This window comes from Zingiber officinale, chromosome 1A (genome assembly GCF_018446385.1).
Source record: "Zingiber officinale cultivar Zhangliang chromosome 1A, Zo_v1.1, whole genome shotgun sequence".
Taxonomy (NCBI): Eukaryota; Viridiplantae; Streptophyta; class Magnoliopsida; order Zingiberales; family Zingiberaceae; genus Zingiber; species Zingiber officinale.
The window spans coordinates 120,113,956-120,129,473 of record NC_055987.1 but is presented as its reverse complement, the minus strand read 5'-3'; positions in this window follow the sequence as shown (position 1 = coordinate 120,129,473).

Sequence of the window (15,518 nt, the reverse complement as noted above, 5' to 3'; positions counted from 1 at the left end):
CTGATTTTTCTCCCGAAATTCAAAAACCCCTAAAAAATTATAGAAAATTTCAAAAATTGTAAAATTTTGAGGATACATTCCTCATAACATATATTATCATGGAAAAATAGTTTTCTATGAAAATAACTTCCATTTTTTAATCTTGATACAAAGTTCGAAAGACTTTGAAATAGCTCAAGGTTAATCCATCTTTGTATCAACTTGCTCAATGATGAATGCTATCACTAGAAAAGTTTCATCAAGGTTTTTCAAATCAATTTTGAAATGATTTTAAACCATTCAATTTAGGACCACAATTTTAGGGCTAAATGTACATGACTTGTACACAAGTTTTCCCTATGATCCTCAAATTCGAATTAGGCTCATATAGGTACAAGAACTATGCACCTTGATCCTAACTCATAATCCTAATATCTCACACACATCTAAGGTGTATCACACACATCCAAGTCAATTTTGATGTGAGATATGGGTTTAGGTCATCTTAAGCTAAGTTCTCATGCATTTTCTAAACAAACAATTAGATCTCCATATCAAATTGTGTTTTTATCCTTAAATCAATTTAATTGATCATAAATGCAAGAGATGATGACATGGCATAAAATAATATCATAAGTGGAAATATGTGCCAATGGCATGATGTCATGGCATAAAGTATGAAACTTAAATAAGGCATGACATATAACTAACCTAAGCATTATCATGACATTTCAAATGTTAATAAAATAAATATGATGTCATGACATGACATGGCATATGACAAACAATATATGGCAAATAACATAGAAAGGTATAGAAAATACCTAATTCTAGCCTTAGTTGCCATTTTTGATAATTTTTTATCATTTTACCATAAATTCTATATTCCTAAGTGTAATAGACCTAAAATCATATACTAAAGATTTTTAGATCACTATGTGCCAATTAGATTGACCCTAGAAAACTCCTCAAATGTGGTTGACACATCTTAATCACCTTAGGAATAATTTTTAATTTCATTTTCAAAGCTTGATTACACCTTGAAAATTCCTAAAATGCCACCTTTTGCCATGAGTAGGTTAACTACCTATCCATTTAAGGTTGGCACACCTTAAACCATCTAGCGTGAAGGAATCACGCTCCTAGGAACCCAATACCTATTTGAGCTCATTGGGTTCACTAAATATTCACTAGGGATGACTTCCCTAACAACCCTCCTAATGACCCTCCTAGGCTTTAAAGCCTTGGTCATAGGGGACTCATCAAGATCAACTCTAGGGATGACTCCCCTTGTGACCTTGGTGATGGTCTTCCTAGCCCTAGGTCTTGTTCCATAATCGAATGGAACATTATGATAAGCGAGCTTGACCACTTGAGACTTAGGTTTGTGACCCAAACCTCTCATGTCCTTGGGCTTTGATTTTTGACCCTTAGACCCTAGGGTTGACTTCTCCAAATTCTTAAGAGCCTTTTCTAAAGTGTCAAGTCTTGACCTTAAGACTTGATTTTCCTTCTTTAATACCTCAAGTTTTAATTTTCCATTTTTCTTTGAGGTATTCCTAGGCATATGTCTAGTTATTTTGGGATTCCTATCTAGGTTTTCCTTAACCTTAGATGAGTTAACTCTAGGGTTGGCATTTCTAGCATTGTCCTTATCTAGGCTAACATGTTTGGCACCTAAGCACATGTATCCGTTTTTATGGTTATCATGCTTATCATTATTGACAATTGCAATAAAACTACTAGTATGTGTTTTATTTGAATTGCAAGAATGTGCCTTAAAGGATACCTTAGGGTTTGCCTTAGCTCCCCCCATAGATGTGCTTGGTCTCTTGTCCTTATGAGATTGCCTCCCCCTTGGACATTGACTCCTATAATGCCCCCTTTGCTTGCATTGGAAGCACACCACGTGCTCCTTGCCCTTGCGTATCGGGACTCCGGCTTCCTTGACTTTTGGTGCCGGTGGAGTCTTCCTAATCCTCTTTGGACATTTACTCTTGTAATGCCCATATTCCCTACACTCAAAGCACATTATATGTAATTTACTTGAAATTAAGTTGCTTGAGTTACCTAGGGTTGAGGATCGATATAAGCTCTCTCCTTCATCCCTTCCGGAGGTTGAGGCTTCTTCTTCTTGCTCCAATCTTGAAGAAGAACTCTCCTCCTCTTCTTCCTTAGATGTTGAGTAGCCCTCAACTTCTAATTTCATACCTCCATGATGTGAGCTACTTGGCTCACTTGACTCCTCTTCATGACTTGAATTGGAGCTCTCCTCATGGAACTTAGCCAAGTTGTTCCACAACTCCTTGGCATTGTTGTATCTACCTATCTTACACAAGATATCATTAGGTAATGAAAATTCAAAGATTTTCATTACCTCGTCGTTGATTATGGATTGGTGGATTTGTTCCTTCGTCCACTTCTTCTTCTCGAGAGGTTCTCCTTCTTTATCCAACGGAGGAATAAAACCTACTTGTACACAATTCCAATTTACTAGGTTAGTCATAAGAAAATACTTCATTATTACCTTCCAATACGCGAAGTCATCGCGATCGTAGAAGGGTGGAATCGTGATGTCTTCTCCAAGTTGATCCATTCTCTAGCTCGTGCTCCCCCGGGTGTTAACCCGACGAAGAGCGACCTTGCTCTGATACCACTTGTTAGGACCTTCGGATAGCGGCTAGAGAGGGGGGGTGTGAATAGCCGACCCCAAATTCTCGTTTCTTCCTACAATTTAAGTTAGCGCAGCGGAAATAAAAGATAGAAACGAAAGTGGAGAAGATCAAACCTCAAACGCGATGATATAACGAGGTTCGGAGATGATACTCCTACTCCTCGGCTTGTCCGTAAGGTGGACGAATCCTATCAATCCGTCGGTGGATGAGACCCCGGAGAACCGGCTAATAAAAACTCCTTCTGGATGGAGAAACCTCACCACAATTCCTTTTGCAACAGCAATAATGGAGTTCAAAGAATTGAGCAAGAAACAATGGACAATATGAATGTAAAAACACACTACCCAGTTTGCTTGTCTTCTCGTTGTCGACTGAAGTCCGTTGATGAAGCAGCAACTTCACGGATCCAACAATAGCAGCTTGAAAACCAACCTACGGAAGCTCACACAAAGCTTCAGAAAAATGAAGAGCTCAGCAAAGCTCAGATCGCAGTTTTGAGGAAGAAGAAAATCTTCCAGAGCCTTGTTTCCACCTTCACTGTAGAGGCTTATAAATTGCACTGCGAAGAAGACACAGAAGAATCCAGAAATCTAGCCGTTGAGTCACAACGGCTAAGCCTGGACCGATCAGGCTCCATCCTGATCGGTCCAGGAGGTCCTGATCGGTCCACAGACCGATCAGGCATCGGTCCTATATCCCTGATCGGTCTGTGGACCGATCAGGATATAGATGGATCGGTCCACAAACTGATCCCCCCTTCTCTGAATCCCCTCGCTTCCTCAGATAACATCGCTTCCTGATCGTTCTACGGACCGATCAGATAACCCACAGAAAGCTTCTGTTGGGTTACTGATCGGTCACCAGACCGATCAAGCAACTACGGTATCACTGGATCGGTCAACAGACCGATCCAATTTCCCAGCCTTAAACCTAAAGCCTTCCCGGTCTAGAGAACGAGCTACCGAGCCCTCTCTGACCTAGTCCGGAGAACGAGCTACCGAGCCCTCTCTGACTTCCTCATCCGGTCCAGAGAACGAGTTACCGAGCCCTCTCTGACCTAGTCCGGAGAACGAGCTACTGAGCCCTCTCCAACTCTGTCTGGTCCAGAGAACGAGCTCCCGAGCCCTCTCTGACCTAGTCCGGAGAACGAGCTACCGAGCCCTCTCTGACTTCCACGTCCGGTCCAGAGAACGAGCTACCGAGCCCTCTCTCTGACCTAGTCCAGAGAACGAGCTACCGAGCCCTCTCCGACTTCCCATGCCAAGCTCCCTGCTTGGACTTTTCCCGTGCCAAGCTCCCTGCTTGGACTTTTCCGTGCCAAGTCTCCATACTTGGACTTTTCCACGTGCCAAGCTCCCTGCTTGGACTTTTCCCGTGCCAAGCTCCCTGCTTAGACTTTTCCCGAATCAGGTCAACTCAAGTCGGGTCAACCAGATCAACCTTGACCAAAGGTTGCATCCACAATCCCCCAAGTTCCTATTCTTGTCAAACATCAAAATATAACTTCTCCATTCTTGTCAAACATCAAAATATACCTCGAGTCAGGTCAACTCGAGTCGAGTCACCCAGGTCAACCTTGACCTAAGGTTGCACCAACAGTTTTGAGTGCCTTCTTTCTTCTTATCTTCTTGGATTTGTCTTCTCTTATATTAGGGCACCCGTGCTTGAATTGACTCTTCTGGTTGTATCCATAGTAGGTGATGTTTGCATTTGTGTTGTTGGATGTGGACTTGATCATCTTTTGTAAGTCCTTCTTGGTGAAGTCTTTCTTCTTTCTAGTGAACAATTTTCTTACCATGTTCACTAGTTTTTCTTCTTTATCTGATTCTGAGTTGGACTCATCCTTTGGCTCTGGTTTGGTTCAGGTTTTGATTTTACTTCCTTGGTAGAACCTGCAAGAAAAGTTATACCTTTCTCTACTTATTTTGAGTTAGTTTATTCATGTAGTTATAATTCACAAAATAATTCGTCTAATTTTAACTTTGAAAGATTTCTCGAAACTTTATAGGCATCTACTATAGATGCTCACAGTCTATTCTAAGGAAACAAGTTTAAGGCATACCTCATTACATCTCTATTTTCTAGTTGATGGTTGATCAAGTGGAGTCCGTTGAAGATGTCTTTGATCCTCGCGTGCAGTTGGCTTGCGGTTTCTCTATCATGTGTTTTGATGTTAAGTAAATTATTAAGTAGTAAGTCTCGTTTAGTTACCTTGGCATCATTTGTACCTTCTATAGGTTCGGTGAAGCTGACTAGAGGAGTGGTGAATAGCTTGCAATAGAATTTTAGCACTTCTCTTACTACTTACTTAGTAAGGACAAACACACGTTAATTAATCAAAAAGAAAAACATAAATTAAAGAAGAGGCACAACGAATTTACTTGATTTGCAATCGGGAATGTTACTATTTTAAGGCAGTGGAAGCTCAACTAGAAGATCTCTTTCGTGAAGGTGGAGTAGCCTCTTACAAATGTTAAAGCACGAACAAAATGAAGACAAAATGTATAATGAAATACAAGTGGGTTGAACTAAACTTCGAGAATCAAGGCTTTATTTATAACCCAATAGTCGAAGTTAGCCGTTGGTTGATGTGGCAGCTCCAGAGCGCCTAGACCTGGTCCGGGCACCTAGTCTTGGTTGAGTCAATCCATTTTGCAATGGCTTCCCCTCAAACATTTATCAGTTCCTGGGCACCTGGACCCGTCCGGACGCTTGGACCCTATCCGAACGCTTGGAGTTGGCTAGTGTGGACTCAGTACTGATCTTCTTGGGCCAATGGGTTGATGATGTGGTGGGACAATCTAGGCACCTAGACCTGATCTGGGCTCCTAGAGTTTGGGCGCCTAGACCTAGTCAACTTAGAAGTTAACTTTGGGTGATTCTCCGGTCGTCTAGAGTTAAGCTCACCCGAACCCAACTCCAGTCTTCTCCTCGAGCAGTGTTCCTCCCTAGCTTCTAGTTCCTTGGAAGCGCCGCGCGCATCCTTCTCATTCATCGATGTACTCTTCCGCAGCTCCTCATCTCTAGGATGCACTGAGCCTGTTGACTCGCTTCCCATATCATCTTCTTGCTCGTTGTGTTTTCCACTCGACTTCTTGTGTTCCTAAGTCCCTGCACGCTTAAACACAAGGGAACAAACCGTAGAGTCTAACTTAACTCGGTTGATCACATCAAAACTTACTCGGGGTACTTACACCTTCGTGTAGCTCGATCAATTTGTCCCAAAGCTCATTTGAATTTTTGAAGGGTCCGACCTAGTTGAGTTCCTCCTTCGTCAACCCGCATTAGAGAGGGTGTAATGCCTTGAAGCTAGTTTGGGCTTTATTCTTCATTTCTAAGTTCCATTTTTTCTAGGTTGAGAGCACAATATTGGATTCATTTATTAGAGTTATATATCCTCGTCGAATGTTGAACCATTGTTTGATGTCGGTTTTTAGATAGACCTCCATTCTTCTCTTCTAATATGGAAAGTTATCCCATTGAAAAGTGGGGGCGAGCAATGATGTGTCCCTCGCTTTGAACCATTTAGTTCTTGTAAAAAAAAATACTCGAGAAAAATTTTCAAAACTTAGTCTTGGAGCAAGTAGTGCAGTATAAAAGAAGTATTAAAGGAAAAGAGTTTAGGAAAAGGTTTTTGAAAGAGACAAATTCTGCTCAAGTTTGTGGTTACACAAATATTGAGTGAGACTCGGGCTCTGATACCATTTGTAAGATAGTTTACAAGTCATAAGAGGGGGGATGAATCATGTGTAATTTTGAAAACTTTCTTTTTTCGATTTTAAAAAGACTTGTTGAAAATTGAGTGCATAGCGGGAGAAAAATAGAATAAAATAAGACAAAAAAAATAGCATGCATCCAGTTACTTGATTCATAGTCTAGCGACAACAACTCTAAGACCCATGTCCCATTGGGACATTTTCGAAGGACAAACCACAAAAATTCTCCTCCGAAGAATCTTCAGATAGAGATGTCAAATACAAGGATGAAAAAAGTGTAACAACCTATACTTTCTTATGCAAGTATAATAATAATTAACAATTAAATTTTTACTGACACTAGGAGCTCAATGTCGTTATGGTTCTTACTGTAGAAGCTTGCTCAAGTGTAAGTTCGACGTAGTAGGGTCGCAGTATAGTAGTTGCAAGGACATGGCATAGCAAAATCGAGTTGAAGCTTGTATTAGAATTGATATCTTGCATGAGTTCATTGAGCTGCTTTTATAAGGTATTGGGGGTGGCTCGATTTATCTTGGGTGCCTCCATGTATGCTGATCCGATCTGAAAACTTTGGTATTTCTTCTCTTCAAGGCACCTCTAATGATCTAAGATGCCTCTAATGCGTCGAAACTCATCCTTCATGCTTATTAGCTTCAGAGCGCCTCCAGTCACCTAAGGTGCCTCTGCTCATCTGAGGTTCCCGTGTTCACCCGAGATATCTCTGTTCACTCAAAGCATCTCTAACCAACTGAGGTGCCTGGAGTACTATTCATTCCATCTTGACTTTTCACTTCAAGCTCCTATAAAATATGTTAGTCCAATAATAAAACTACTTGCAAAATAGAGTCAATACAAATGCATGAATAGTTATATATTTGTAAATTAAATCTCGTCTGATCAAGATCGGAATCTAGTTTTGGTCTTAAGTTAGAATTCCAGATTGGATCTAAGTTCAATCAACACCTAGAGTCCCACTGGGATTCATCCTCAATGAAACCCTCTCTCCAGTCTCCTTGACATCTGATCTTTTGTCCCACTAGGATTTCCTACGAGATATCCATCTAGACTTCAGTTAGTTGTCTGGTCCTGCTGACCCTACTAGACTTCCTGTCAGATATTTGATCTTAACCTATCTGGGTTTTCTGTTAGTTCTCTGGTCCTCCTGATCTAACTGGACTTCCTGCCTAGTGTTTGGTCATATAGACTTGTCAATTCCTTCATTCTGCGTACTTGGTAAATATATTAGATCACAATAGGACTTAACTTTGAATCTTTGACAATATCAAAATATAGGTTTGATTATGATACTCTCTGCACCAACACTTTCAACTTGAACCATGTACCAAATTGAACCAACTTTAATATCCTACAAGAATAAGTTCACATTCTAATAAATAATGTCATAAATGAAGGCAAAATGAAATGAAGCTCAAAATAATCCTCAACTTGTAAACATGATATAAGGTGCAAAACTAAGCATACGAGCGGATAAAAACACCAAATAACAACCTGAAATAATGTGTCAAATTGTCGATTATCAACTTCCCCATACTTATTATTGTACATCTTGGGAAAGTAAGCAAAAATGCAAAACCATCAAAAACTCATCTCCCTAACAATACCTCGAAAATAATAAAAGGTAAATTAACTAATGTTAGGACATGTATAGAGCTAGAGGGCGTGATTAGCTCCAATCGCTTCATTGATGATTTGTTATAGTAGAAACTTGAAGCAAAGCAAACTCATTAGATTTTACTTAGCCTCCACCTCCTTGAAATGACTAATCCAAGGATCCACTCTCCTCATTTACAAATGCACTATGAAAACCTCCTTCCCAGATGTGGCGAAGCCTCTTGCAAACTCAACATGAGAAATACAACAAGAAACATAAAGCAAATACAAATAAAATTGAACATGATATACAATAATTAAAAATTTGCTTAGCTTGCTCTCTTATTACTGTGATTACCCTATTGATGTTTAGAAAGTGCAACAACACTACTCCTACAAATCTCAAGAACTGGCATAAATAGCTTGTATATCTTGAATCCTTCACGAAAACATCTTTTATCGTGCTAATTTAGGGTTTTCAATCCATTGGCCTTATTCCCAATTGATTACCACGTCAGATCCGACCATTCAAACCTACAAAATAACTCTTGTTTACTTGCATAATCGATTGGTCAGCCAAACCATTCAATTACTAGCTTCTTGATAGATTATTCAATCGATTCAAAAACTTTATGTTCTCACGAGAAACACTACCTAATTAATCTACTAATAGATTGAGTCTGCCCCAATCGATTAGTCAATTGATCCGGCATCCTTCTGTTCTCTCATGACAAACCCAGTTTATCAATTCCCAATCGATCAACGTCTGGCTTAATCGATTGAGCATCTTCCCAATCGATTTGGCCCCATCATGAGAAATCTACTATGCTTCACGAAGAAATGATCTCCCAACCAATTGGGGCATCCCCAATCGATTAGTTCCTTCTATTTTCACGTGAAAGAGGTTCCCAATCAATCAACCAATCTATTGAATTGGCCTTAATCGATTATCTAATCGATTAACACACCTTCTGTACTGTGTTTCATGAACCAATTGATTCCTTGATAACACCTCCCCAATTGATTACCCAATCAATTAGTAAGAGTAAAAGTGTAGATCTCTAAACGAGCTTCATTTTTCATCCGAGATCACCTCATTCTGATATCCGAGTCAAAAGTTATGGCCTCTGAAAGTTTAATATTCAGAACTTCCTCATTTCATGTCAACTCCCTGTTGGATTTACAACTGCTAAGTGTCCGGTCAACCTTTGGCCAACTTGGTCTTTCCCTTGTCTAGCCCTGCTAGGGCTTTCATTTCCTAGTTCCCAACTAGAACTTCACTCATGCCAAGTGTTTAGCTCTCAGCTAACCCACCTTGGACTTAACCTAATTCTCAACTATGTTTGCCTAGTCCCACTAGGACTTCACTTGTGCCAAGTGTTTAGCTCTCAGCTAACCCACCTTGGACTTAACCTAGTTCCCAACTAGGTTTGCCTAGTCTCACTAGGACTTTCCTTGTGTCAAGTGTTTAGCTCTTAACTAACCTACGTTGGACTTAACTTAGTTTCCAACTAGGTTTTTCTAGTCCCACTAGGACTTTCTTTGTAAGAAATGTTTAGCTCCCAGCTAACTCACCTTGGACATAACCTAGTTCCTAACTAGGTTTGCCTAGTCCTACTAAGACTTTACTTGTGCCAAATATTTAGCTCTCAGCTAACGCACCTTGGACGTAACCTAGTTTCCAACTAAGTTTGCCTAGTCCCATTAGAACTTCTATTTGCCTAACCTCTAGGTAGAACTTCTCGTTTGCCAAACTTCCAGTTAGGACTTTGTCGGTCAAGTCTCCGGTCAACCTTGACCCACTTGACTTCTCATTCACACATATTGTCCAAACATCGAAACTTAAGCTCAAGTCAACCTGAGTTTAGTCAACCTGATCAACCTTGACACAAGGAAGATTGCACCAATAATCTCCCTTTTTTTTTATGTTTGACAATATGTTTAAGTTCGGCTAACCCATTAGCCCAACTTTTATCTTGATCTCATGTCAAAGCATAAATAAGGGTTTCTAACTCAAACTCTGCATTTCTCTCCCTTTGACACACTTCAAAAACTCTCCCCGAGAGTCAATTTGTTCAAATGGGCCCAATGAAAATCTCATACCTTTCATCATCTCCTATGATCAACCTTAAGCATTCATCATAATAAGGGCTCCCAACCTTCCATTGTCTCCTTATCCTAATAAAAAATAAAATCATGTCTTTTAGGAAGATCTCCCCCTTAAAGCATGCTCCAACCTCTATTATGATTTTGAGTTCTTAAATCTTTAGAAAAACTCAAAACGAAGTCATGAGATTAACAATTCAATCTTGAATCTAAATCTCCCCTTAACTCCACATTTTTCACTGTAAACCACCCATTTTCATTTTCACCAAGGAAATTATCCAAATATACTTATACAAGTATTTCATATGGTTAGGATTGTTAGGTTAACTAAATGTGTATTAATGAACTAAAATTAGACCATTTCAGTTGAAATCAACAATTCCCAATCGATTGAAAATTATCTTCAATCGGTTGAAATATCTGAATCGATTAGACAATCAATTAAGACTCATTCTGTGCTAAGAAAAATGACTTACCAATCACTTGAGTTAGGATTCAATCGATTACAGTCTGTCCCAATCGATCACCTAATCGATTAGAGTTTTTGATTTTTTAATTCAATTTCATAAACTCATAATTAATTCTATAATTATCAAAAAAATCATAAAATTTTATGTAAATATTACTTATATCATCTACTATCAGGGAAAAATAGTTTTCTATAAAAATATATCATATTTTTAAAGATTGACACAAAATTAAAAATCTCATTGTTTCACTTTAATTTAGTGTTTAACTAATCAATGATAATTTCTATCGACAAATAGACTTCATCAAGGTTTTTCAAAATGATTTAAAAATAATTTTCAAAATAAATTCTCAACCATAATTTTTGGACTAAATGCACATGACTTGTACATTAATTTTCCCCATGATTGGACTTTACATAATCATTTGTTTCGATGATACTAAAAATCAAAAAGATACAATAAATCAACATTTTTAGTTTTGTTTATCTTTCTAACATCTTACTTGTATTTAATGTGTCTCAATATACACATATAAGTCAACTCTATAGTCTTTGTGAGATGTAAAATAACTTTTTCCCTAAAACTAAGGAAGCATGCATTTTTATCTTGGCAGTTTTGCTTTGATCATCCTACCTAGAATGTCAATTAATGACATTGTTATTAATTACAAGGAATTTTAAAACAATGCATGTAAATGATGATGACATACACTAAATAGATATTTTTTAAAAGAAAAACTATTTTAACTCAATGATGTATGTATGACATGTATCATTTTTTATGACAATATGAATATAAAAAAATGATATCATGACATATGATAGGACACACAAAACATGACATTTTTAACACAAAAAATATATCTAGATTTTCATCTAATTTTTATCCTTAGTTATTATGCCAAAATAAGCATAAGTTGTTCCCATCTCCCTAGGAAATGTCGAAATCCCAACTTGATTATTTGAGTTCTATCTTATTTATGCCAATTTGATTAAGCTCAATTCTTAATTTTATTAGCACACTTTTAATCTTCAAGAGTAAAAATTCATTTCTCATTTTCAAGATATCACAATACCTTAAAATTTTCCTAAAGTGTCAACTTCATCGTAGTTGGATTAACTACCTTTCTAATTAGAGTTGACACACTCTAAACCCACATAGGGTGTAGTAAACACACTCTTAGGAACCCAAAACCTATTGTCGCTCCTTGGATATGCTAGATATTCACTAAGGATAACTTCCCTAGACACCTTTTTGATAACTTTCCTAGACTTCTTAAAGGTCTTAGTCACCTCAAGGTCAACTCTAGGGGTAACCTCCCTTGTAACATTCTTAATGACTTTCTTAGGCTTCTTAAAAGTCTTAGTCATGTTAGTATTCTCAAGGTTAACTCTAAGGATAACTTTCTTTGAAACCTTGACTTGACTCCTAGAACTAATGTTGGTTCCATTGCTATATGAAACTATTTGATACAATGACACATTATTTGGCCTTTGGTTTGTATCTCAAACCTCTCTTGCTATTGAATGAATCTTGGCTATCTAACTCTAGGTTTTGCTTCTTTGACCCTATGACTTCATTTGTCATTTTCTTAAGGATTTTCTCTAATTTATCAAGTCTTGACCTCAAGACTTGATTTTCTATCCTTAAATTCTCAAACTTGGATTTTTTTTTCTTATTCCTTGACTTGAGCTTCCTTCTTTGTTCTTGGTCGGATTCCTCCCCCTTGGACATTGATTCCTATAATGCCCCTTTTGATTGTAAGAAAAGCACACAATGTGCTCCTTGCCCTTTCGTATCACGGGGTCAATCTCTCTTGGCTTCTTCTTTATCTTGAGAGTCATTTGAGCCTTCTTCTTTATCAATTTTAGACGTTTGCTCTTGTAGTGTACATTCTCCCTATCAAAGTATATGATATGTTTTTTATTTTTAACAATTAAAATTGGTATACCTTTGCTTGTAGAGGAGGCACATGATCCTTCATTTAATCCGGATGTTAAGACTTCTTTTTGTTGCGATGTTAATGAACTCTGCTCCCCCTCAATCCTTGAGGTGGATGTCTCTTCAACTCCATCCTCGGATGTTGAGTATCTCTCAACCTCTGAATCCTCTTGTACTTCAAATATAGAGTTTTTCTCTTTCGATTTAGCTTCACTTTGCACTGAGGTCAGATCTCCATGAAGTTTTGCCAACTTGCTCTATAGCTCCTTAGCATCTTGGAATTCTCTAACTTTGCACAAAATGGTGTTTGGTAATAAATTAATGAACAATTTGGCTATTTTGTCATTAGTCTCGTATCTCTTGATTTGCTCCCCGTTTCATTTGCTATTTAAACCTCTTGGAACTTCAAAACCTTCTATTAGAGCAAACCATTACTCTATCTCCATCATGAGAAAAAATTTTACCCTTAAATTCTAAAGATCGAAGCTTCCCAATCTAAATAGTGGAGGTGCTCAGATATCATATCTGAATCCATCTCTAAACTCCATTTTGAACTTGAGCGCCCTTGATGATTAGCCTTTTGACTTGTTGAAATTATGGTTCAAATCTTCAACTTCTTCTTCTACCTCTAGCTCTTTGCTCTTTCGACATTAGTCCAATGAAGAGAGGTCTCACTCTGATACCACTTGTTAGGACATGTAGAGAACTAGAGGGGATGATTAGCTCTGATCGCTTCGTTGATAATTTATTGAAGTAGAAACTTTAAGCAATGGTAACTCATTGGATTTTACTTGGTCTTCACCTCATTAAGGTAACTAATCCAAGGATTTGCTCCCTTCCACTCATAGATGCACTATGAAATCCTCCTTCCAGGAGGCAGAGAAATCTCGTACAAACTCAACACGAGAAATACAACATGAAACATAAAGCAAATACAAATGAAATGGAACACAATTTACAATAATGAAAAACTTGCTTAGCTTGCTCTCTTGTTGCTTTGATTAGCCTCTTGATGCTTGGAAAGTACAGCAACACTTCTCCTCTAAACCTCAAGAACTAGTGTGAACAGTTTACATAGCTTGAATCCCTCATGAAAACACCTTTCATAACGCCGATATAGGGTTCTCAATCGATTGGCCTTACTCCCAATCAATTACCACGTCGGATCTGACCGTTCAAGCTTACAGAACAACTCTTTTTTTTTGTTTGCATAATCAATTAGTAAGTCAAACCAGTTGATCACCAGCTTCTTGATCGATTACCTAATCGATTCAGAAGTTTTCTATTCTCACGAGAAACACTGCCTAATTGATCTACCAATCGATTGAGTTTACACCAATCGATTAACCAATCAATTTGACACCCTTCTATTCTCTCGTGACAAACCTAGTTAATCAATTCCCAATCAATCAACATCAGGCTTAATTGATTGAGCATCTTCCAAATCGATTCAACCTCTTTGCGAGAAAGCTACTATACTTCGCAAAGAAGCGATCTCCCAATCGATCGGGGCATCCCTAATCGATTGGTTCCTTATGTTTTCACGTGAAAGAGGCTCCCAATCGATCAACCAATCGATTGGATTGACCTTAATTGATTATCCAATCTATTAACGCATCTTCTATACTGTGCTTTGTGAACCAATCGATTGTCTAATCGATTGGCCCCCAATAGATTACCCAATCAATTAGTACATAGTAAAAGTGTAGAGCTCTAAACGAGCTTCGTTTCACATCCAAGATCAACTCGTTCCGATATCCAAGTCAAAAGTTATGGCCTCCGAAAGTTTGCTACGTCGAAACTTCCTCATTTTATGCTAACTCCCTGTTGAACTTACTACTGCCAAGTATTCGATAAACCTTTGACTCACTTGGACTTTTCTTTGTCTAGCCCCTGCTAGGACTTCCATTTCCTAGTTCCCAACTAGAACTTCACTCATTCCAAGTGATTAGCTTCCAATTAATCCACCTTTGACTTAACCTAGTTCCCAATTAGGCTTGCTTAGTCTCATTAGCACTTCACTTGTGCCAAGTGTTTAGCTCGCAGCTAACCCACCTTGGATTTAACCTAGTTCCCAACTAGGTTTGCCTAGTCCCACTAGGACTTCCCTTGTGCCCAATGTTTAGCTCCCAGCTAACCCACCTTGGACTTAACATAGTTCCCAACTAAGTTTGCCTAGTCCCACTAGAATTTCCCTTGTGCCAAGTGTTTAGCTCCCAGCTAACCCACCTTGGACTTAACCTAATTCCCAACTAGGTTTACCTAGTCCCACTAGGACTTTACTTGTGTCAAATGTTTAGCTCCCAGCTAACCTACCTTGGACTTAACCTAGTTCCCAACTAGGTTTGTATAGTCCCACTAGGACTTTCATTTGCCTAATCTCTAGTAGGACTTCTCATGTGTCTAACTTCAAGTTAGGACTTTGTCAGTCAAGTCTCTAGTCAATCTTGACTCACTTGACTTCTCATTCACACATATTGTCCAAATATCGAAACTCAAGCTCGAGTCAACCCAAACTTAGTCAACCTGATCAATCTTTACCCAAGGAAGATTGCACCAACAATTAAGACCATCTAAAGATCAAACATTTATGAATTTAATCCTTACAATAATTAATAAGCATAGTAATTTCAATCCACCTGAAAAACTAGAAAGATACAATCTCGCATGATAGTATTTCCACTCTCTCACAATTATGTATGGATGTGAAGTTCACTCAATGACACTTGCAACATTTCACTACCATAAACTTGCTTATTTTCTAATTCTCCATCATCATAAATACATAGTATGCAAGAATTAAAAGTATTTATCAAGAATTGAAATGGAGTCAAGAGTAACTAAAGGAAGCAAATAAAAATAAAAATTGAAAGAAAAAGAAACAATGAGAAGTTAAAGAGTTTTGGAGAAATAAAGTTGATGAGTTAGACCAATTTTATTTGTATGGAGGAATGTCTCTTGTTGATGAAGTAAACAAAAGAACGATAGAACATAGTCGAATACAATTCACAATGTTGACC